The sequence below is a fragment of the Coenobita brevimanus genome, chromosome 54 (assembly GCF_032717465.1).
Source record: "Coenobita brevimanus isolate Jiangsu-jjx chromosome 54, ASM3271746v2, whole genome shotgun sequence".
NCBI lineage: Eukaryota > Metazoa > Arthropoda > Malacostraca > Decapoda > Coenobitidae > Coenobita > Coenobita brevimanus.
This window is the reverse complement of record NC_137007.1, coordinates 26,253,732-26,276,530: the sequence shown is the minus strand read 5'-3', so window position 1 is coordinate 26,276,530 and position 22,799 is coordinate 26,253,732. Positions and strand designations below refer to the sequence as shown.

Below are 22,799 nucleotides of genomic sequence, written 5' to 3'. Positions count from 1 at the left end.
GAGGCAGGCGGGGCAACAGTAGGTGAGGCAGAGGCTATCCCAGGTCGTGTTGGTGTTGTGGTGGTGGTGGTGGTGGTGGTGGGAGGGACATTATCACTTGGGTCAAGGTCACTCGCGGTGGCGTGACTCCTGAGTTGCCTAGTGCGAGTTAGCCTTATACTAGGGGACTTAACTCTACCAACACGAACACTAGGCCTACGATAACCTCTCAAACGTAAAGATGCTCTTTTACTTCCCTTTCTCAGTGGTGAAGGAGACTCCGACGACTCAGGAGACAGGACAGCAGAGGAGGAGGACGAGGGAACAGGGCTGGGAGTACGTGGCGGGCTTGCGGTGGCGTGACGTGGCGTAGGGGACAATGGCGGTGAGCTGGGGTCACCAGTCATTTTCCGTTTTTCCCCCTTCCCATACTCGAGGCCCCTTCTCACCGGAGCCTTCCCTGTTGAGGTGCTGGGCACTGACACAGTCTCCTCCGGCACAGAAACAATCACTTCTGGCCCGGACTCTGCACTAGATTGTGTCTCAGACTCAGCCAGGCTCGACCACACACCGACGTCACTGCCATAGTCCATTGAGGCTTTCAAAAGTTCTGAGGCTATTGCAGAGTCACTTAGCCCCTTAGTAGTTCCTGGTAAGGTTTTGAAGGGGGTTGAGGTCACAAAACCCTTTTTCGGAGGGCTAGAAGGCACAGACTCGGAAGAGCTCGAGTTAGACATGGTGTCACCGTGGCAGATTTGCGTGGACTGACGCTATTCTGGGGCAAACCGCGCGAAAAAATGACAGTGTGACAACTGGGGAAACAAGCGTTTCCCAGTAGCAAAAAGTGCTTGCGAGATGACGGCGCAGATTGACACGTATCAGCCGTCCCCGCATTGCCATATCGCACGACGAGGGAGGGCCGCGCATCGGTGCGTCGGTGGGTAAAAAAAATGAGACTTGGCAACAACCGAGGTCAGTAGTACAAAGGTCAAGTGTGCTAAACGTAGCTCACGGGTGGCGGGACTGATAGACAATACCAGCTGGAGCATGCTTGCCCGCGGTTATTCAAAATTAACTCAAATCGCAAACGCGACGACCCGCCGTTCTGCCCTTTGGGCCGACCGTCGCAAATGCGACGATCCGCGTTTTAGGGGTTAAAAGAAAGCCCTCGTTCATTTTTACTTTCGTTTTCGTACTTATCTTAAATAGGTATCATTGAAAATATAATAAATCTATATGTGTTAATGGTAGGCCACATTTTTTTGCCTTTTATTTATGTATGTTACTTTCAGTAGATATACTAGGTAACAATGTAAAAGAACATTTGTTACATTATACAGTAAATAACTTTTTCCTGTACCTTTGGCTCTAAGCTTCATTAAAGTGACACCGACATTTATATAATGTTTTTTTTATATTCAGTATAAGTGCTTTGGTGGACATCCGAGCTTGTAAGGAGTTGGCAGTAGCTAACACCTACTTTTGTCTTAAGATGATCCACCGGTATACATGGAGAGTAATGAGGAGGATGGATGGTGAACTTGTTGAACGAAAGGCAATGATAGACTACGTGTGTGTGGATGAGCAAATGAGAAGACAAGTGTTGGATGCAAGAGTGTGGAGAGGGTGGGGGAATGGAGTCTCAGACCATCACTTAGTGATGGCCAAAGTAGAGATGCAAAGAAAGTGGTTGAGGAGACGAAGGGAAGACAGGAGGAAGCAGCTCCTGTGAGAAGAGTGGAGAGATTGCAAGATAGTGAGAAAATGACAGAGTATAAGAGCATAGTGGAAGAAAGATTGGGAAGGTATGAGCTAGAGCAGATGGAAGGGGTGGAAGACGTATGTAAGATATTCACGGAAGAGATAGGCGCAGCGTGTGAGGCGGTTTGTGGAGTGAGGAGGAGATGCAAGGGTGTGCAAGGGACAGCATGGTGGAATGATGAGGTGAAACAAGCTGTGGAACAAAAGAAGACATATAGTGAATAATTAGCTAGTAGAGGTAGGGGAGAAGATGAGAGAGAGAAGAGAGAGGTATATGTGAGCAGGAGAAGGAAGGTTAAGAGACTGGTGAAGGAGAGTAAGAAGAAAGTGGATGAAGAGCTTGGGAGGAATCTGAGTGTGAAATGGAGGGAGAGTAAGAAATTGTTTTGGAAGGAGGTAAAGAAAATAAAACAGTGTGAGAGGGGAAATAGTAGGGGAGTGAAAGATAAGAATAATAGATTGTTGGTGGAGAAGAGAGAGAAATTGAGGAGATGGAAGGAGCACTTTGAGGATTTGTTGAATATAGAGAGTTAGAGCAGTGTGAGTATAAGTGGTTGGGGAATGGCTGGGAGAAGAAGAGATGAGAGGTGGGAGGAAGAGATCAGTAGGGCGGAAGTAGTGGAAGCAATGAAGAAGATTAAGTTGGGAAAGGCCCCAGGAATTGATGGAGCGTGTGGTGAAATGCTGAGGTATGGGGGTGAGATTGTTGTGGAGTGGATATGGAAGTTGTGTAGATTGGCATGGGAAGAGGGAAGGGTTCCAGAGGACTGGAAATCAGGTATAATTGTTCCTTTATACAAAGGAAAAGGGGAGAGAGAAGTATGTGGTAACCATAGGGGTATTTGGCTTCTTAGTGTGACCAGTAAAATATATGGTAGAATACTCATTGATAGGGTTAGGCATATGACAGAGGAGCAAGCTGGAGAAGAACAAGGGGGATTTAGGAAGGGACAAGGGTGTGTAGATCAGATATTAGTTCTAAGATGTTTAGTGGAGAATTATCTAGAGAAGGGAAGGAAAGTGTATGCTGCCTTCATGGACTTGGAGAAAGCTTATGACAGAATCGATAGGCAAGGTATGTGGAAGGTATTAAGAATATATGGAGTGGAGGGGAAATTTTTGAGTGCTGTGAAGAGTATGTACGAGGGAGCTAGGGCTATGGTGCGAGTGGATGGTGGGCTGAGTGAGTTCTTTGATCTCAGTGTGGGACTGAAACAGGGTTGTGTGATGTCTCCAGGGCTGTTTAATATATACATGGATGGGGTTGTAAAGGAGGTGCAAGGTAGGGCAGTGGATGTGGGGCTGGCCCTAATGAATGAGGGTGAGATTTGGAAGCTTCCGGTGTTGCTGTTTGCTGATGATACAGTATTGTTGAGTGAAGGTGAATGGGAGTTGTAAGGTTTGGTGAATGAATCTGGGACAGTGTGTAGGAGGAGGAAGCTGAAAGTTAATGTAAACAAAAGTAAAGTTATGGTGTTTGAGAGGAATGAAGTCACAGAGTGTGCAGTGAGGTTGGATGGTGAGGATATGGAGAATGTGAGTGCATTCAAGTACTTGGGTAGTGTGATGAGTAAGGATGGAACTTTGGGGGATGAAGTAAATGAAAGGGTACAGCAGGGAAGGAAGGTTGTTGGTACACTGAAAGCAGTGATGAGAAATAGGGAGGTGAGTATGGAAGTTAAGAAGTTACTGCATGATAGTATTGTGATCCCTACTATTACGTATGGAAGCGAGGCGTGGACCTTGCAAGAGGGGAACAAGTTAAGAGTGAGAGCAGTGGAAATGAGTTACTTGAGAGGAGCATGTGGAGTGACGTGGAGGGACAGGTTGACGAATGAAGAAGTGAAGGAACGTTGTGGGGTAGATGTGGATGTGGTTGAGAAGATAAGGAGAAATACACTGAGGTGGTTTGGACATGTGGAGAGAATGGAGAATGAAAGACTGACTAAGAGGGTGTATGTAGGTGAGGTGGAGGGAGAGAGAGGGAGGGGTAGACCGAGGATGAGGTGGAGGGATGGAGTTGAGAGGTATATGAGGGAGGGGGGGGTGAGTTGGGGGGAGGGTAGTCAAATGGTGGGTGACAGAGTGACTTGGAGGCGTTTTGTCTGCGGCCACCCTTTGCGGGATTAGGGCGTCGGGCTATAGATAGATAGATAGATAAGTATATACTGACATTACTGGTACACAACATAATCACTCAGACTGATTAATATTATGAAAACAGTATACAGTGTATTGCTATATCACAAATTTTTGTTAACTTTTCCTTCGTGTACCTTTTTCTTATCCAAAGTAGCGGTAGCGGGAGCGCCGCTACATTTCGTACCAAGTAGCGAAACCAGTAACGCCCCTACTTTTTATGAGTAGCGTTCCCAGCATTGGTCCTTGGTCGTTTAATGGCGGCTTTCCATGCTACTTGATCTCTGGCAGCCTCTCTCTTCATTCCCTCATCCCAGGACTTTTTTGGTCTTCCTTCCTAAACTCTACCCTCAGCGTTCTCATCTCACACCTTCCGCACCCAATTTTTATCCTCCATCCTCTCAGCATGCACAAACCATTTCAGTCTATCCCTCCTCATCAGCACCAATACATTCAAGTCCCATCCTTCCTCTCAGTTTTAAAATTGCAGTTCTAGCCCCCCCCCCGGGCCATGCATTCAAGGATGCACTACACATCCATCTATCTCTCTGTTTGTCTATCGCCAGACACCTTAATCCCATACAGAGTGGCCACAAACAAATCGCCTCCACGTCGCCCTGTACCCCGCAATTTCACTGCCCTGCTTCCAACTCTCACCCCCCTCTCTCATATACCTTTCCACTCTATCCCTCTATCTCAGTCTTGGCCTCCCCCTCCCTCTCTCCCGCTGCACCTCACTCGCATACACTCTCCTCGTCAGTCTCTCATTCTCCATCCTTTCCACATGGCCAAACCATCTCAGTGTGTTTCTCCTAACGCTTTCTATTACATCCACGTCCACACCACAACGCTCCTTCACTTCCTCATTTGTTAGTCTGTCTCTCCATGTGACTCACAGGCTCCTCTCATATAACTCATTTTCACTGCTCTCACTCTTGACTTTTGTCCCTCCAACAACGTCCAAGCTTCATGTCTATACATTTGAGTTGTATCACAATACTGTTATGTAATAACTTTTTCATTTCCATGCTCACTTCCCTGTTTCTTATCACTACTTTCAAGGAACCAGCAACCTTTCTTCCTTGTTGTATCCTTTCAAGCACTTCACCCTCCAAACTTCCATCTAGTCATTGTAATTTCTTTCTGTTTGATCATACAAATATCCTCTTCATTTACTGCCCAGGTCTCGCTACACTGAAGATACTCTCTCCAGCAAGATCATTTCCATCATGCCTCTTGATTGTGACATGCTTTGCCCTACACACTACACACACAAAATCAGCATTATTTTGCAGTATACCTTTAATATCATTACATCTCTTAGGCACCCACTTATCACAAACACTGCACAGTACGGAGCTGTTGTTACACCATTGTGGCAAACTGCACATGGGCACACTCCCTCTGCTTTGACATTACTGACATTATCCCTACATATCATCACTTTTGCTTCATCTGTGTTCAGTCTCTAAACTTTGTGTCTGGTTCCATCTCTCCACTTCCTAGATCTTTCCTCTGCCTCCCATTCATTCTCTGCAATCAACACCAAGTCATCAGCATACATCTCCCATGGGAGGCCATTTCAGAAGTCATGTGAGAGAACTCCAAGACAAACAGTAAGGGACTCAAGACTGACAGTTGATGCATGCCAATATTCACTGAAAACTCAACTAAAATCTCCATTCACTCTCGCCTGGGTGCAAACATCCATATACGAAACAATGACTACTCAAACCAGCTGCTCCTTGATCCCAAGCTTTCTCATTGCCCACTTCACCACCTCTCTAGGGACTCTGTCAAAGGCCTTCTTCAGATTGACAAAAACAAAGTACAGCTCTCTTTTCTTTCCCATATATTTTTCCTGATGCTGTTGGACAAGGAACATGGCATCAGTTGTCCTTTTATGCCTAGCATAAACCCAAACTGTTTATCATCAGTATACATTCTTTCCTATATCATACCTTCTAGGACTCTTTCCATTACTTTCATTATCTTTCCAACAGTTTTATGTCTCTATAATTTCCTCTTTCCTGGACATCACCCTTCTCCTTATGTACATACATAGTCTCACTTATCAGCCAGCCATCTGGGACAATGCACACATATACAAGAGGGGGAAAGGGGACAAAAATTGCCAGAGTTGTTAACAAAAAAACTTAATTACAAAACCTACAGCAAATCCTTTTTTGTTACCTTCAAAGTACTTTCCTTGAGATGCCATGAGCTTGTCCTAACACTTTACCTATTCCTGGAAACACCTTCTATATCCGTCTTGTATCAGTCATCCTGAGACTCCAGCATATTTCCTGGGTTACAGTGGGCTTGCACAGTATGCATGATTTCAGGAAAAATATATTGGTAGGAGAAAGGATCTTTATTTTGTTTTTGTTGATTTGGAAAAGGCCTTTGACAGAGTCCCTAGAGAGGTGGTGAAGTGGGCAATGAGAAAGCTTGGCTTGGAGGAGTGGCTGGTTAGGGTGCTTATGGCTATGTATGTGGGTGCTCACACCCAGGTAAGAGTGAATGGAGATTTGAGTGATGAGTTTTCCGTGAATGTTGGTGTGCATCAGGGTTCAGTCTTGAGTCCCATGTTGTTTATCATGGTACTTGAAGCCCTTTCACTTGACTTTAGAAACGGACTCCCATGGGAGTTGTTGTATGCTGATGATTTGGTGTTGATTGCAGAGAACGAAAGGGAGGCAAAGGAAAGGTTTAGGAAGTGGAGAGATGGTATGGGGCACAAGGGCTTAAGGGTAAATGCATATAAAACAAAAGTGATGATATCTAGGGTTGGTGGCGGTACTGTCAAAGACGAGGGAGAGTGGCCAGGTGCAGTTTGCCTCAAGGGCGTGGGAAGTAATTCCATTTTGTGCGGTGTTTGTGATAAATGGGTGCATAAGAGATGTAGTGGTATCAGAGGTAGACTGCGAGATAATGCTGATTTTGTGTGTACGGTATGTCGGGGTGAGCAGGTGGAGATTGTTAGACGTGAAAGGATTGAACTTGCTGGTGAATCTCTTGAGTGTGTGGAAGAGTTTTGTTATTTGGGAGACTTGTTGTGTGCTGGAGATAGGGCTAGGGTGAGAAGTGGTTGGAAGAAGTTCAGGGAGCTCTTGCCTTTCCTGACATTGAGAGGACTCTCCCTATGTGCTGAGGAGTCTTTGTATGCAGCATGTGTTAGGAGTGTAATGCTCTATGGTAGTGAGGCCTGGGCAGTGAAGGAGGAAGATATTCGCCGGTTCAGACGTACAGAAATGACGATGATTAGGTGGATGTGCAGTGCGTCCCTGCGTCCAAGGCCTGGAGGGGCTGGGTTTACGATGGAAGAGTTGAGAGGTAGGATGGGACTGGAGTGTATTGGTGTTGTGATGAGGAGAGGTAGATTGAGATGGTTTGAACATGTAGAGAGGATGGGGGATGATAATTGGGTGGGGAAGGTGAGAAGTGTTAATATTGGGGGTGGGGTTATGAGGGGTAGACCGAGAAAGACATGGGACGAGGTCATTAAGTGTGACCCCAGGGTTAAGGGACTGAACAGGGAGGCTGCAATGGATCGTGCAGCATGGAGAGCCGCCATTAGGTGACCAAGGCCAACACATGCAAGCATGTTGGAGCCTTTAAAAACGAAAATGAAAAGTGCGCGAATCGCATAGTACATGAGTGACAGAAAAGCATAACCATAAAACTTTGAATGCGCGAGTTAAGCTCACAATATGCGAAGCCAAAGCAAGGAGTGGCCCAAAACTGCTGTTTTCTCAGACTATGCAACTCCCCTCTCCCCACACACGACACGCCCATTGTGACGGTAGAGTCTCATGGGGAAGATGCTCAAGAGGAGTTTACAGTAAGGTCTTGCCAATAACAACTTCTACAATAACGTTTTCGGCATTAATGGTAAGTTAGAATAGATACCCAGTTTCTGTAACAGCGTTTAGATTCACTTGAATAATGATTATTTCGCGAATGCCAAGTTGTTATACTGCAAATATGTCCATAACAAGATGAGGAATGAAACAGACAAACAAGAAGAGATGAAGGAAATTGCCAAAAATGTGATCAGTAGCGAGGAGGGGGATCCTCCCCTCACCACCTCCCCTGACTTGCCCACTGCCATCCCCTCCACCTCCACCACCTCACCTTACTCACCAGCTGCCTACCTCCCTGTCCACCTCCACAGCCCTGCCTTACTCCCCTGCTCCACCTGGCATACCATAATGACTGTTGCTACATTCTGGAAGAAATATAACGTTCGACAGACCGTAAATTTCGTAGTTAAAGCCTGGAATAATACAACATTGGCAACCGTTAAACATGCATGATGTAGTGGGGGCACTCTAAGTGTGTTGCCGTGCCTCGCAATCCCTGCTATATAAGTCCATCAGGCCTGTCGTCTACTGTTTTTAAGGTGACTGACCATATTTTTGTTATTTTAGCTATATCTGTAGTATATGTCTTAAAAATATTCCCTTTATTATATCTCTATGGTTAAAAAAATATCAGGGTTTGAGGGGGTCCCACCCATATGTTATTTTTCTCATAAGATTATGTATTCACAGTTCACAAAATCACAGTGCACGAGGTTGAGGACTGCCCATCCACTCACATACTGTGCGAGCTCATTGGACATCTAATTTGTTAGATCTTCTACCTTTCATTTCTAACTTTACTCTTGAGGAACAAGAAAAAATCACAGGGAGCGAGACCTGGCGAGTACTGGGGGAGCAACAATGTTGCTGTTTTTTGCCAGAATTGCTGAACTAACAATTTGGGGTGTAATGGGGCAATGTTGTGGTGCACAAACCAATCATGGGTGTCACTTCTCTGGACGTTTGTGCCTGATGCTTTCCTGTAGATGCCTCAGTATAGTTAGTCCTCATCATTCGATAGGGTTGTGTCATTTGAAGAACTATTGCATAACAAATTATCACATAATGAGGTTGATGTAACATGGTTTCTGTGGGGTTAGGAAGGGTGACCTCAACTGTGAAGCCTAAAATGACCAAAAACATTTCTCTCACTCACCTGAAGTTTGTCCTATGCTGGTACAAATTGTCACCAAGGTCCTCAAGGCTGGGGGACAGTTGGAGGGCCTGGACCATTACTCCACACAAAAAGATAGGGTATCACTTCACCTGATGTCACACTTCATTATTTGTAAAACACCTATGCTAGTATTTGGCAACAGCAATGGTTTTTCAGTGGCCTTTCATGCAATAAATAGAACGAAAGGCAACAATCACAGCCAATGTAAACACCGGGTGGCCATCTTTGCTCAGTGAGGTGAGTGGAAGCCTATTGAGGGGATGATGGCAATGTGAAGTTGACATGAATTCCAAGTCACAAGTTTCAATAAGTCACATACAAAAATGCATCACTACTTAATACTGCATGGTGCACTATTTGTTAAACACTTGCGCTATTCACTGGCCTTTCACGTGCAAAGTGGAACAAAAGGCAACGATCACAGCCAGTGTAAATACTGGGCGGGTCTCTTGGCATGCGTGCATCACTGCATCCATTTGAGATTCTTGGGGGCAGCCGTCAAAAATATCTTTGTAGTGAAATCACGATTAATTTTATAAAGTTTTACTGTACCAAGATAGGGAATAACTATTAAACTATCATTGTAGCTATTTTTCATATAACGAGGCTGCCCTGTGCTGTACTGTAAAACTGCTGGTTCACAGTCTGTCCATGGGGAACAAATTCTTTATGGACAGCTCCCACAGTGTCAGAAAACAAGATTAGCATGGTCTTGATGTTGGACTTTGCCTGACACAGTTTTTTTCAGTCTTGGAGGTGTTGATATTTTCCACCGACTGGACTGCTGTTTGGTTTCAAGGTCACACCCCTAAACCCAGGCCCCATCACCAGTAATGACATTTAAAGAAATTCTTGGTCATTTCTCAACTGTTCTTTCAAGTCCTGACAAACATTCACGCGATTTGCTTTATCAGTTTCCATAAGAAGCTGGGGATGTATTTTGCCAAGACTTGGTGCATTCCAAGATCTTGTATCAGAATCAGTTGGATTGACATCCAGACACCTGTGGCCTCCACTAGTTCGTCAGTAGTGCCATATTGATCTTTCAAGATTGTGTCAGATTTTCTTGAGGTTTTCATCTTTTTGAGAGGTTGAAGGCCAGTCAGGACATGGAGAGTCTTGGACTGACATGTTGCCTTTCTTAAAATGCACATACCATTTGTAGATTTGTGTTTTTTTTATAGCCTGCTCCTTGAAAACTTGCTCAAACATTGTTGTTGCCTCAGCCGTGTCTTTCCCAAGCAAAAAAATGTATTTATTGCACATTATTTGTTCATTCAAATTTGCCATGGTGGCTTGAGGACTAAAATCACAGAAGCCACTTGCACAAACAAAGGAAAAATACCAGAAATATGGACTCAACTCTCTCTGTGCAATGCCACATGGCAGAAAGGTTCATCAGACTGCTCGCAAGTGGTGCCTACTAGGGCAGCAGGGAACTGTTCCATTTTCCTGTGCTATCGATCTGTACTGGGAACTTTTGGGCCCTCCCTTGTAGAATTGAATTTATTGAATCAGTAATTAAACCACCTACTTCATTCCTGAGGCCTTCAACATTTCAGCTGTCAGTCCAGATTCACCCACTGCTGTCCCCACCAACATTCTGCCTATTGCCTTGCTCACAGTAGCAGCATCAATGAAAGGCGAAGGGCCAAACACTGGATCCACTGACTTCAAACCTTCCCTGTTCCAGTCAAACTCCATACTGTCCACCAATGCCATTCCATCATCATTCATCATACACTGTTCATGTATGATGTCCCTATTTTGCCTTTTCAGCTGATTTGCCACCCTAATTATCATACTGTTCCTTTTGGGACTGTTTAGGTGATCCAGTACAAGTCAGAGATTAAGATTTTGCCCTGTATACTGCCTTTTTAGCCCTGTGTCTGGCAGCCAAGTATTTCTCTCTGTTACTATGCCTTTTCCATTCCCAGAAGAGCCTTCTTTTCTCCTAACTGCAACTTCTACTCCTCATCTCACGACCTTGTTACTGTATGTCTTGAAGGGTCCCTTGTCCATCCACACACTGAATCATTAGCTCTCAAGAGATTGTTCTTGAGAGCTCTGTACTGCTCAGGACACTTTTTTCTACAGCTTCCTGCACAGCCACCACTCTTCTCATCTCACAATAGAGAGCATTCCTTACTTCTTGGTTTTTCAGCTTCCAAATAATCCTCATGTATGCATAAGTTCTCTTCTTCACCACCTGCCCCTTCAGCATTATGTCATATATCAGAATTTGTGTTGCTGCACACACTCTTCACTCATTATAATTGACATCCTTCACTAACCTCCTATCAGCCCTCCTGACCAGGAAATAGTCAACCTGGCTACTATTATTCCAGACTCATATGTAATCAACCTACTCTTTCACATTCATTCATCATCCAGTCCTGCATTGCCCCATCTTTTCCTAAAATGCATGCTGCACATGATCATGTCCATTGTCTCTTTATATTTGAGTATCTTTTCCCCTTCAGCATTCCTCGTACCATATGCACATCCTTCATGCACCGTTTCTTACCCTTGTGCTGTTTCACCCTCATGACCATTTAAATCCTCATCCAAAACTACAGTCTCATCATCCCCCATACCACCAACCACAGGTATCAAGTCATCGCAGTATCTATCTTTTTCCTTGTCATCGAACCTGTGTAGTATATCCAGAAATAGTTGTAATCATAAGTGTACCAGACAGCATTTTCACTGCAATAATCCTTTTATTTCCTATCATTATGTTCATGACACATTCTACCCATTTTTCCTCTGAGCACACCCACACCATCATATCCATCTACACCACTCTGCCAAACTAGTTTACATCTACAGTCCATCCCAGGTATGAATCCTGATTGGGGCAAGGAACAGTTTAAGGATTTGAATTTCATAAAACAGACTTTACTGATCTACCAGAAGACCAGCAGAAATGTCGTAAAAATATCCCTGGTAATGCCAGTACACAGCCTCATATGAAACAACCGTAGCATATATTCAGTATTGACGGTGGGTGTTAGCGTTGAAATGGTAACATGTGGAGGTGTATGGTATATAGGAGGAGTACTGGGCCTTGGGAACAGGCTGTGAGGCCCATGCCCAGAGTTGGACACACACACACACACACACACACACACACACACACACACACACACAGGAAAAGCAAATGGTCCTGATGAAATTTCATGTTTGGTACTATGTGAATGTGCAAAGGAGTTAAGTAAACCAATATTTTTAATTTTCAAGAAATCCTTGAGTCAAGGTAAACTACCTGATATTTGGAAGAAAGCAAACATTGTTTCCTTATTCAAGAAAGGGAATAGACAAAATCCACTCAACTACCGACCAGTATCACTAACCAATGTTGTAAGCAAGGTATTAGAAAAGCTTATAAGAAAAGCTTGGGTAAATCATCTAGAAGAACACAATATGATAACAGAAAGACAGTTTGGTTTCAGAAAAGGAAAATCATGTGTTACTAATCTGTTGAGCTACTATGACAGAGTAACAGGCACATTACAGGAAAGAGAAGGATGGGTGGACAGTATCTATTTAGATTTCAGGAAAGCATTTGACACTACCACACCAAAGACTTTTATGGAAACTGTACCGTCAAGGAGGAATTTGAGGCAAACTGTATTGTTGGATGCAAGACTTTCTCATAAAAAGAGAAATGAGAACAGTACTAAGGGGAAATTATTCATCATGGAAAGAAGTGACTAGTGGAGTACCACAGGGCTCAGTGCTGGCACCAGTCACTTTTTTAGTGTATATAAATGATGATATAGACAATAACACTGGAAATGAAAGATACTTAAATATGTTTGCAGATGATGCAAAAATACAAAGGAGAATTACTAACATAGACTTGTAAAGAGCTACAAGAAGAATTGAATAAACTTCATGAATGGAGTAATACATGACAAATGGAATTCAATGTGGACAAGTGTCATGTAATCAAGTTTGGTAAAAGTGGAAAAAGACCTGATTGGGATTATACGTTAGGAAATAAAACCCTACACACATCAGAAAGAGAGAAGAACCTAAGTGTGATTATCAATAACAGACAATCTCCGGCAGACCACATCAGTGAGAAGGTACGGAACATGTATACACTGCTTGCAAATTTGAGAATAGCATTCATATACACAAATGAAGACATGCTAAGAAAGATAATACTGTATCATTCATCAGACCAACCCTGGAGTATGCATCAGTAGTCTGGAGTCCTCATCTCAAAAAACACATAGACAAGATTGAAAAAGTTTAAAGGGCCATTACAAGATGGGTACCAAGCTTAAGGGATCTAAGCTACGAAGAAAGACTAAATAAACTGAATCTACCGACTACAGGAGAGAAGGAAAAGAGGTGACATGATTATGCTATATAAATGCATATCAGGGAAGGAGAAAATAGACATACTGTAAATGATTACTTAACCTATGGGGAAGCTTCAGCAAGAGGACACTGCAAAAAACTGCATAAGAAGAGAGGTGATAAAGACGTAAGGAAATTTAATTTCCCAAATAGAGCAATTGATCAGTGGAATGCACTGCTGAATGAAATAGTGTGTCCCAAAACAATTCACAATTTTAAGGATATGTACGATAAATATGATTTAAGACACGGGACAGTACGAGCTTGACTCATTCCTGTAAAGATACAGTTAGGTAAGAACACACACACACACACACACACACACACACACACACACACACACACAAAAGAAAAGAAAAATAGAATGCTGTGAAGAATACTGTATGTATGAGGGTGCTAAAGCTGCAGTGCGTGTGGATAGTGAACTGAGTGAATTCTGCTTGAAGGTTGGATTGAAACAGGAATGTGTCATGTCTCCATGGTTGTTCAATCTGTACATGGATGGGATTATGAAAGAGATTCAAGATAGGGCAGTGGATGTTGGAGTGGCCCTAATGAGAGAGGGCAGTGTTTGGTAACCCTGTACTGTTGTTTGCAGATGATACAGTGTTGTTAAGTGAAGACAAAGGGGAGCTGCAAGGCTCGGTGGATGAGTTTGGGGGAATGTGTAAGAAACGGAATCTAAAGGTGAATGTAGGGAAGAGTAAAGTTATGGTCTTCAAGAGAAGTGAAGTCAATGAATGCACAGTGAGGTTGGATGATGAGGAAATGGAAAATGTGAGTGTGTTTAAGTACTTGGGTAGTGTGATGAGTAAGGATGGAAGCTTGGAGAGTGAAGTGCTTGAAAGGGTACAACAAGGGAAAAAGGTTGCTGGTTCCTTGAAAGCAGTGATAAGAAACAGGGAAGTGAGCATAGAAATGAAAAAGTTACTACATGACAGTATTGTGATACCAACTCTAATGTAGGGAAGTGAAGCTTGGACCTTGTTGAAGGGACAGAAGTGAAGAGTGAGTGCAGTGGAAATGAGTTGAGAGGAGCCTGTGGATCGTCACATGGAGAGACAGACTGACAAACGAGAATGTGAAGGAGTGTTTTGATGTGGATGTAGATGTGATGGGAAGTGTTAGGAGAAACACATTGAGGTGGTTTGGCCATGTAGAGAGGATGAGAGTGAGAGACTGATGAGGAGAGTGTATGTGAGTGAGGTGGAGGGGGGGAGAGGGAGGGGGAGACCAAGGATGAGATGGAGGGATGGAGTGGATAGGTACATGTATATGAGAGAGGGGGGGGTGAGTTCGGAGCAGGGCAGAGAAATGTCGGGGGACAGGGGGACGTGGAGACAATTTGTTTGTGCCCACCCCTTGGCTTATGGGATTAAGGCATCTGGCAATAGAGAGATATAGATACTGTAGATAGACATCCATCCGCCTCCTACTCAGAGGCTCCACCACTTGCCCCCCGTTTCTGCTGTTCAAACAACTCATATTCCACAATGTCATTCTGAACGTATTAGGTAACTTGGTTCCACAGGGTTCCCTTTGCCTTGTTTCATTTTTTGTCATGGCACTGGGTATATAAATGAGGAGATGGACCACAGGCCCTGCTTGCCTACACAGTCCCATGTCCAGGCAGGGGATCAGGGACTCATAGCCCACCAGCCATGGCCAGTAGCTGTGGCAGTGGCCTCGGGGCACCCTGCCAGGACAGCTGCAGGGACACCCTCCAAGTGCGCCTTGACACTATAACTGCCCAGCCACTATGCACCCAATGATAGGGCAACCTCCTGGGGCACTGCTTCCAGGTTCAGGCCCTTTTCTAATGGGTGGAAGCAGCAGCCTAGGGACTGCACTGTCCTGCACTCTCTGGCATAGATCTGAGGCCCATCCCATCCTGGCCCCAAAACTTCACTGAAGGCCTGTGCCATGCCTCCCATCAGGTCCACAGCTAGTTACCAAGAGCAAAGTTTTCTGTCCCTATGCCATTGCTGACGCTAACCTGTGACATAGTAGGGTACTTTGTGTGATATGTAAAGCGCATGTAGGGTAGTGCATAAGTCAGTTAGAGATAAGGGTGCTTCGGAAAGTATTCAGGGGATGTCTAGACACTATAAGTATACTCTGTCAAGGAATATAAGGTGTAAGGGTACAGGTGAAAATATACAGTGCAGGATATTGTTTGTTTGGAGGACTGGACAAAAAGTAGAAAGTCATACATCAGTCATATCGGTAATATAAAAGAAGTGAATCTGTAGTAAGGGTGAGATCATAGATCTCATTTGTATCAATCCAGTTGGTATTCTTTTCATCCATTAACTATGGGCTTAATATTCAGTTTTTGAATCTTTCTCTCTGAATGATAAGCTGGTAGGTTGTAAATCCTCTGCAGTAAAGCCTCGCTATATTAGACTTATTACAGTGTACAGTTGTTTCTTTAAGACACCAGACCCCCAGCATGGTTTAGTTGATTCAGGCATGCACTGTATTGTAATACAGTCAGTCCTCCCCTAACAGGGGTATTTGCTTCCACACTGACATCATCGCGTTAGGCAAATATCGTGTTACAGGGACTTGAAATCCCCTATTTCCTTCCTCACCCCTGCCCAAATTCCACTTTTCCCCTCTTGTAGTGCAATTTTTTTTTATACTCCCGCGGACAGTGTGTCTCGCAACACGAGGCAAGCTGACGAGGATGGTGTAGGTAGGAGTGAGCCGAATGGGGAACGTGGGAGGGAGGTAGTGGGGTCTTGATTGGTTGGGCAGCTGGGAGAGTGAGAAAGGCGAAACGTGATTGGCGGGCGATGACGTCAAGTATTGTGAGGCTGTGCAACGCACACTGCGTCACAGCCCACCTGGTTCAAATTACCGCATTATACAAACAGTGCCCGTTAGAATATTTATATCCTTGTGCAAAATCGTGCTGCGTTAGAGCAATATCGCACTACAGCAAACCATGTTAGGGTAGGACTGACTATAATTTATTTTGCTTTGGGGGCAACGTCAGACCATCAGTGTTTGAGAGTTAATTCTCATGTACTGTATCGAACTTAGTCAAGTACTCATCAGTACTGTATATAACTTGAGAATTTTCCAGAGTACAGGTATTCAGTGTTTTGTTTTATATATTTATTTATTTTATAGTTTATTACATTATATTCAGTTGGATGCATATACTTCTGCATTATGTCCAGCATCATATGAATATGCTTACAATCGTGTTGCAACTAACACAAGGACTATATTCCCAAGGCTTCATGTAAAGCCAGAAATCATGTTTAGCCAAAACACCCCACTTAACACCCCATAAATTGTTCCCAAACTTAAAAATAATAATAATAATAATAATAATAATAACAATAATAATAATACAGTAGAATATAGTACTTTTTTTTTTTTTTTTAAGGAGCTGAAGTTTGGCATTTCCTTACAAGTCTGTTAACGAGTGTAATTCATCCCTCCATCAACTTTGTATAGTACTGTACCATATAACCTTGTTTCTCACCAATACTCATAGATTTAAAATACCACCAATCAATATCATTTTCAAATGTTGGGTTACAGTACACACAGACTAAAATACAATACAGTATTTACATTTATTTTAAAAAGTACCAAAAAGACTAGAATGAAGAAGTGTATGGTGCCAGTGTGTGTTGCAGTCCACTCACCCAAACATTTGGACACATTGGCATCAGCGATAGTCACCATGTGTGCGTGGCTGGTCTTGCACCCACCAGCCTCCACACCACACCTCTCCTTACCTGTACACACACCACTCATCACATGCTGTCAAAACAGTTTTACAGTAAATTACATTAATTTACAGGTCTAATAGTCAAATATATTTCATTTTAATAGGAGCTAGTTATAGTCACAGACACGTGAAGACTGCGAAAGAGGGAGGTGCGTTGGTTGGTGCGCTGCATCTGGCAAGCGAGTCCAGAAATGGCAGGGAATTTGAATTTTTAACCCACTTCCATATTTTGAGATTGAATATTAAATATTTGTACATTACTTTAAATTGTGTGTAGTCAGAATTGCTTACGTTGTGATAGATCATATTTTACAATGTGTCTTGGATTCATGTGCCTGCACCTTTTTTTTTTTTTTTTTTTTTTTTTTTTTTTTTTTTACCAGGAAATCTCAGTATAGTTTTTTTTTTTTTCTTTTACATTCAGAAAATCTCAGTATAGTGAATTACTGCTTATATAAAACTTTTGTTTTATCAGTTAGGCTGAGATGGTCACAGACATTGACAGGAAATTAAAATAATTACTTGAACCAGTCTTTCATCCATTCCATGTAAACAGGTATCAGCATATTTGCCATTGTTGTCAGCACAGAATGTTGTTTTGCATCATGCACATCCTCATATCACTTATAAAGGCTTCAACATGCTTGCATGCACTGGTTTTGGTCACCTACTGTAATGGCAGCTCTCCACACTGCTTATCTCATGCAGCCTTCCTATACAGTCCTTAATCCCTGAGGTCACACTGTATGACTTGTCCCAGGTCTTTTTCGGTCTGCCTCTCGCAACCTTATCCCCGACATTCACACTTCTTTCTCTCTGCACCCAATTGTCATCCTCCATCCTCTCCACATGCCCAAACCATCTCAATTTACCCCACCTCATTACAGCATAAGTACACTCTAGTCCAATCTTTCCTCTCATGGATGGGACTGGAGTGTATTGGTGTTGTAATGAGGAGGGGTAGATTGATATGGTTTGAGCATCCTCTGTTGCTGAATTATGTGTACACAAGCTTGACAGATATTTAAATGTGTCATTAATTTTGATGTGTCACATTGTTTTTATTTTCCAGGTAAACTCCAAGATGAAACCTCAGCTGTCACCGGACCTGGAAGATTTTATTTTATTTAAGTGCATGTTGTTTATGTTTGAGACATGTGATAAAATATATAATTATGAACTGAAGATTTGCTGTACAGCAAGACCTCACTATAATGGATTAATTGGGGCCCAAGCCATTCCGAAAAATGCAAAATTCCGATAAAAGCGACATCCAGACTTCCCCCTGCTAACCCGGAACTTTTCCGATATATCAGACATTAGTCCGGATCATATGAACGGTTTTTAAACTGTTTGAACTACCATTGCGGTACTGGACTGTACCGGTATTATAACTTCACTGCATTAATCAAATGGCATAATAGTAATCCTTCTAATATCCGAACGCCCAATATCCGAACATCCCCACTAACCAGACATAATCATCTTGGGATCCAGTATTCCCAAAATGGGCCAAAAAACACAAAAAATTCGAAAAAAATCTGACTTTTTTCCCACCCGTAATTTGAAATTGCCGCCTGGCGCCAAACAGCTGTTACACCATGGTCCGTCCCTTCATCCCTTCCTTCCTCCCCCCTCCCCTGTCAGGGTTGCCAGTTGGTATTTTTCATTACCAAGTGTGGGCCAATTTGGTAATGAAAAATTTGTTTGGTAATGAATCAGAATAATGCATTACCAAATGGATTTTTCACATGTATGAGGATACACAGGATGGAGATTGTGGATTGTTTGCTCTCTCTGATTAATCTGCTACCCTATATAGCATGAAAAAATCAACATGGTGTTAATTATAAGGAGAGTGATTACATGTATTTCCACTTGTATAATTAGTGAAGAATAAATGCTAGCTTTATGAATTTGGTAAAGTTAAATTTGGTAATGAAAGTTGAGGAGATTGGTAATGTGGCCGTTGCGATCTGGCAACTCTGTTACCCCACCATCATCAACAGTCACAGCTAAACTCCGATCGAGAGCAGATGCTCATAGCAGTGGAAGCCACAGGTGCTTGTTTTTTGTGAATAAACAGTGAATAAACTGCAATATCTTGCCACTAGAACACACAGGATTTTACAGTGTTGTGCAGTGTTAAGAAATTAGAATTTAGAGTGCAGAGGATTAACTGTGGACTGCAAACTGGCGGTTCAAACCAGTCCAGGAGCCAGGGACTTGTAAGTACCCAGAATGTTTAATATTGTATAAACTCACCTTTAAAACCTCATTTTATGGTTCTTGCATTTATTTCAGTCTTTTTATGTCCCTTATTGGTGTGATTTGGGTCTTAAATAGGTGCTATGCATGTCCAGAGGGAGTTGTATAGGTGTTTCTCTGAGTTAGGGTCCATAAGTACAAGTCCATAAGCTTGGGCCCAGTATCTGGACAGGACCACTATCCGGACCTGCCTATGGCCCTATTACGTCGGATATAGGAGGGATTACTACTAATACTGTTCTGTACTCAGATAAACATGCCTTTTATGTACCTTATTGCGGTGGACATAGCTGAAGGGGTCAGGCAGTTGGGACTGCATCTGGCTTTATCGGACTTTTTGCGACATATAGGAATTTAGTCCGGTAGCTCCTCGATTCCTATAAAAGCGAATTCTGGTCTATTGAAGTCCGCTATATCGAGGTTTTACTGTATTATAAGAGATGTAGTTGTTGGGTCTGCAGTGAAGTGTATCATCATTGTTTAATAAATTTGAACTTATGTTATTGTGTTCATTGTCATCATATACTGCAAAGCACTGGAGAGACATGCCTTCATGCAGTGACACCATTAAAACCAGTTCTCTCTCATCTCCCCTCCTGTCCCCCAAAAGGAGCATGGTGGGCAGGAGGAGGACAGCCTCAGCCTTCAGTCCACAAGGTTTATGGTCAGACGAGCCTAGGACCTCAACAACAAGAGCAATGTATGGTGAGGTTATTTGGTTGCTTCCCAGCAGGGACAGCTGTCAGTTTACTTCTTACTCATTACCTATATAGGGGCCAAATTCATCCCTATGTGGAGGACTGCTCTCAGATTTGGGAAGGTTCACCACAAGCATCTCTTTTAAACAGCGTGGAGGCAAAGGCATTCTGTCTCTTCAAGGCTCCTCCTCTTGCTGCTGACTTCTTTCAGCCTCTTTCTTTTTGCCACAGTGTTGCATCTCTTTCCTTCTACTGTCACTGTTTCACAGGTCACTGCACTTGTGAACTGTCTGCTTATATCCTTCCCCAGCCATAGTGGACATGCAACATCTATCTAGCAATATACACTCGTCTTTTTTCCTTCCATCTCCTATGCAAGAGTTAACTGATACTCTCAGTCCTTCATGTGTACAACAGTCAATCTTGAAACTGCATTCTACAGTTTGTATTTCCCTCTCTCTGTGACCTACAGACTTCTAAATATTGTGTGTACAAGCATCTTGAACATGTCTTTGTTACTTTTTTGTTCAGTTTTCCTGGGAAGAGAAATAGTTATGTAACCAATATCTCACTGATATTTTTTTTTTTTTTTTTTTTTTTTTTTTTTTTGGGTAATAAACGGATACCAGTCTTTACTGTCAATACTGGGATATCGAGTATTGGAGGAAGAAACATGAAAATGCCTTTTCTTAATGATTTAGTTACTTGTTTTGCCTGATTCTCAGTGAAAGAGTTTTCCAGCATAGTAAAGAAGACTCTTACTGAAAACCATGAAAGTTTAACAATAAGCATGTGAATGAGTAAGGAGAACCAAGAATCAAGGCAAAAACAGTTCAGAGCAAGAGTTACTGTAGTGGTGGTGTGTAAGTGTGGTGGCTATGTGGGTTATGTATGTAAGCAAATGGTGTACACAAGCTGTTGATATAGTAGAGTTACAATTTAGGACAAAGGGAAGCAGCAATCTTACTGTTATGTCCCCTGTCCCGCTCTGCCACAGACTCCAACAGCAGTAGTACAGTAAAGGAAGGACGTTGCCCATTGAGTAGTTCTTCCTTTGGTCAGCCTTTTGGTGTACAGTGCCCATGATCAACTCAGACATCGTAAATAAACTCTGGCTTCGTAAGTTTACTGTCTTTATTTTCCAAGTAATTACACTTAATGCTTGCTAACTTCACATCAGTGTTTTCACAAGTACCGGAGCTATACAATCTTCACTATAATAGCATGTCGTAGTCTTGAGCCTTGAGGGCTTGAGGATTAAAACAAGAGGCTAGTGCACACACACACACAATGAGGTCAGTAATTAACAGCTGCACCTAAAATTCTGTCCTCAGTGACCCCTGACTCAGGGATCAGGACCCAAGGGGCTGACCTCACTGTAATGCTAGGTGAAATTAGGCTCGACTTCTCGTTCCTATTTCACCTAACGTGGAGCGGGGTCCTCTTTCGAGACCGGAGCTTAGTGCAATAAAGAGAGGCAGGACACAAAAACTCTAGGCAACAACCTTTACACGTATATTACCACAATCAGACACAGGACAAATCAGCAGATATTACAGCACAATACATAGCAATATAAAACCTTATCTAGGATATGTGTATCTCGCAGGATACTTACTTCTCTGACAGTAATGACAACACAATCAATCCTAGTGTATCAGGAGTGCAGTAAATATAGGCGCGCGCGCGGGCGCGGGAGGGGGATTGAGTCTCACTAGGAGGAGATAGGGGAGGTGAGGGGAGTGACTTGTGACGGCTAGGGGAAAGTTACGGTAATACTGGAGGGCGGCAGATATTAGCCGTGATGTTTATATGGTTTCCACTAGCCAAAGGACTTTGGTAATTGATTTTATTCTTGACTTACACTTACTCGGGATATTGGAGTGAGAGAGGGTGATAAACAAGATTTATGGGTAGCGTGGGGGAGGGAGAGAATACCATTACTACTTCCTTTCACAATATTCCTTCACAGTAATGGGGGTATGTCTTTCTAGGGGAATCTCCAGGCGGCACAGGCTTATTAATTGCATAACAGGGATGTCACTCATAAGTATAGTCAATCAGATCTTGTTCCACACTCTTGTCCTTTAACTTCTCACTGTGATCTTATTCACCCCGATATTCACTATATGAAATCACTGCACAATACTTACATTAGGGGAAATCACACTTAACCTAAATCACTCGTGCTACAATATCACACGTATTCATCAGGGGGATAGGCAGGAACATGTCATTGGCGATCCTGCCGAGCTAGGGGCACTGTCAATGCGAGGCGTGCCAAGAGGGCACGGGATAACTCGTAAGGGCGTACTCTCGCGTCCTGGGCTTCCCGTGGTTTCCGGGCTTGGCTCAGGCGTGTGGCCCTTGGGACTGGGGCCGAATAGCTCCAGGAACCTCTGTGATAAGTCCCGGCGTCATGGGGGCGTAGAGAGATCACGCCCGGGTGTCCTGGGGAGAACCGAGAGAGACTGTGGGCTGCGGTCTCCAGCGTCTAGGGGTGCCGACAGGGGAGGGCTGCGGCAGCGACTTCCACTGGGGTCCGTCAGGTGCGTCTGCTCTAGAGCCAGGCGTAGGGAACAGAGACCAGGGGAGGCTGTGAGGCCTGTCTGGGTCACTCTGGGACAGGAGGCCTGGGCTCTAGTCTCCTGCCGTGGGGACGTCTCTCTACTCACCTCTCTCTGCACACCCTCAGAGCGACAATAGATCGTCTCACGAGGAAGGGAGCGACAATAGGTCATCTCTACCAAGATGCTCTCGGAGCGACCATAGATCGTCTCACGAGG

At 43.5% G+C, this 22,799-nt stretch overlaps 1 protein-coding gene across 2 annotated transcripts in view; it reads left to right on the top strand.

The window, feature by feature from the left end:
- Window positions 1-19,786, top strand: part of TrpRS (Tryptophanyl-tRNA synthetase) — a 413,379-nt gene extending 393,593 nt beyond the window's left edge. For both annotated transcript variants that reach the window (XM_080273391.1, XM_080273390.1), the window contains one exon: window positions 18,120-19,786. The gene's annotated coding sequence lies outside the window, so the exon portion shown is untranslated. The remainder of the gene's footprint in view (window positions 1-18,119) is intronic.
- Window positions 19,787-22,799: the final 3,013 nt, after the last annotated feature.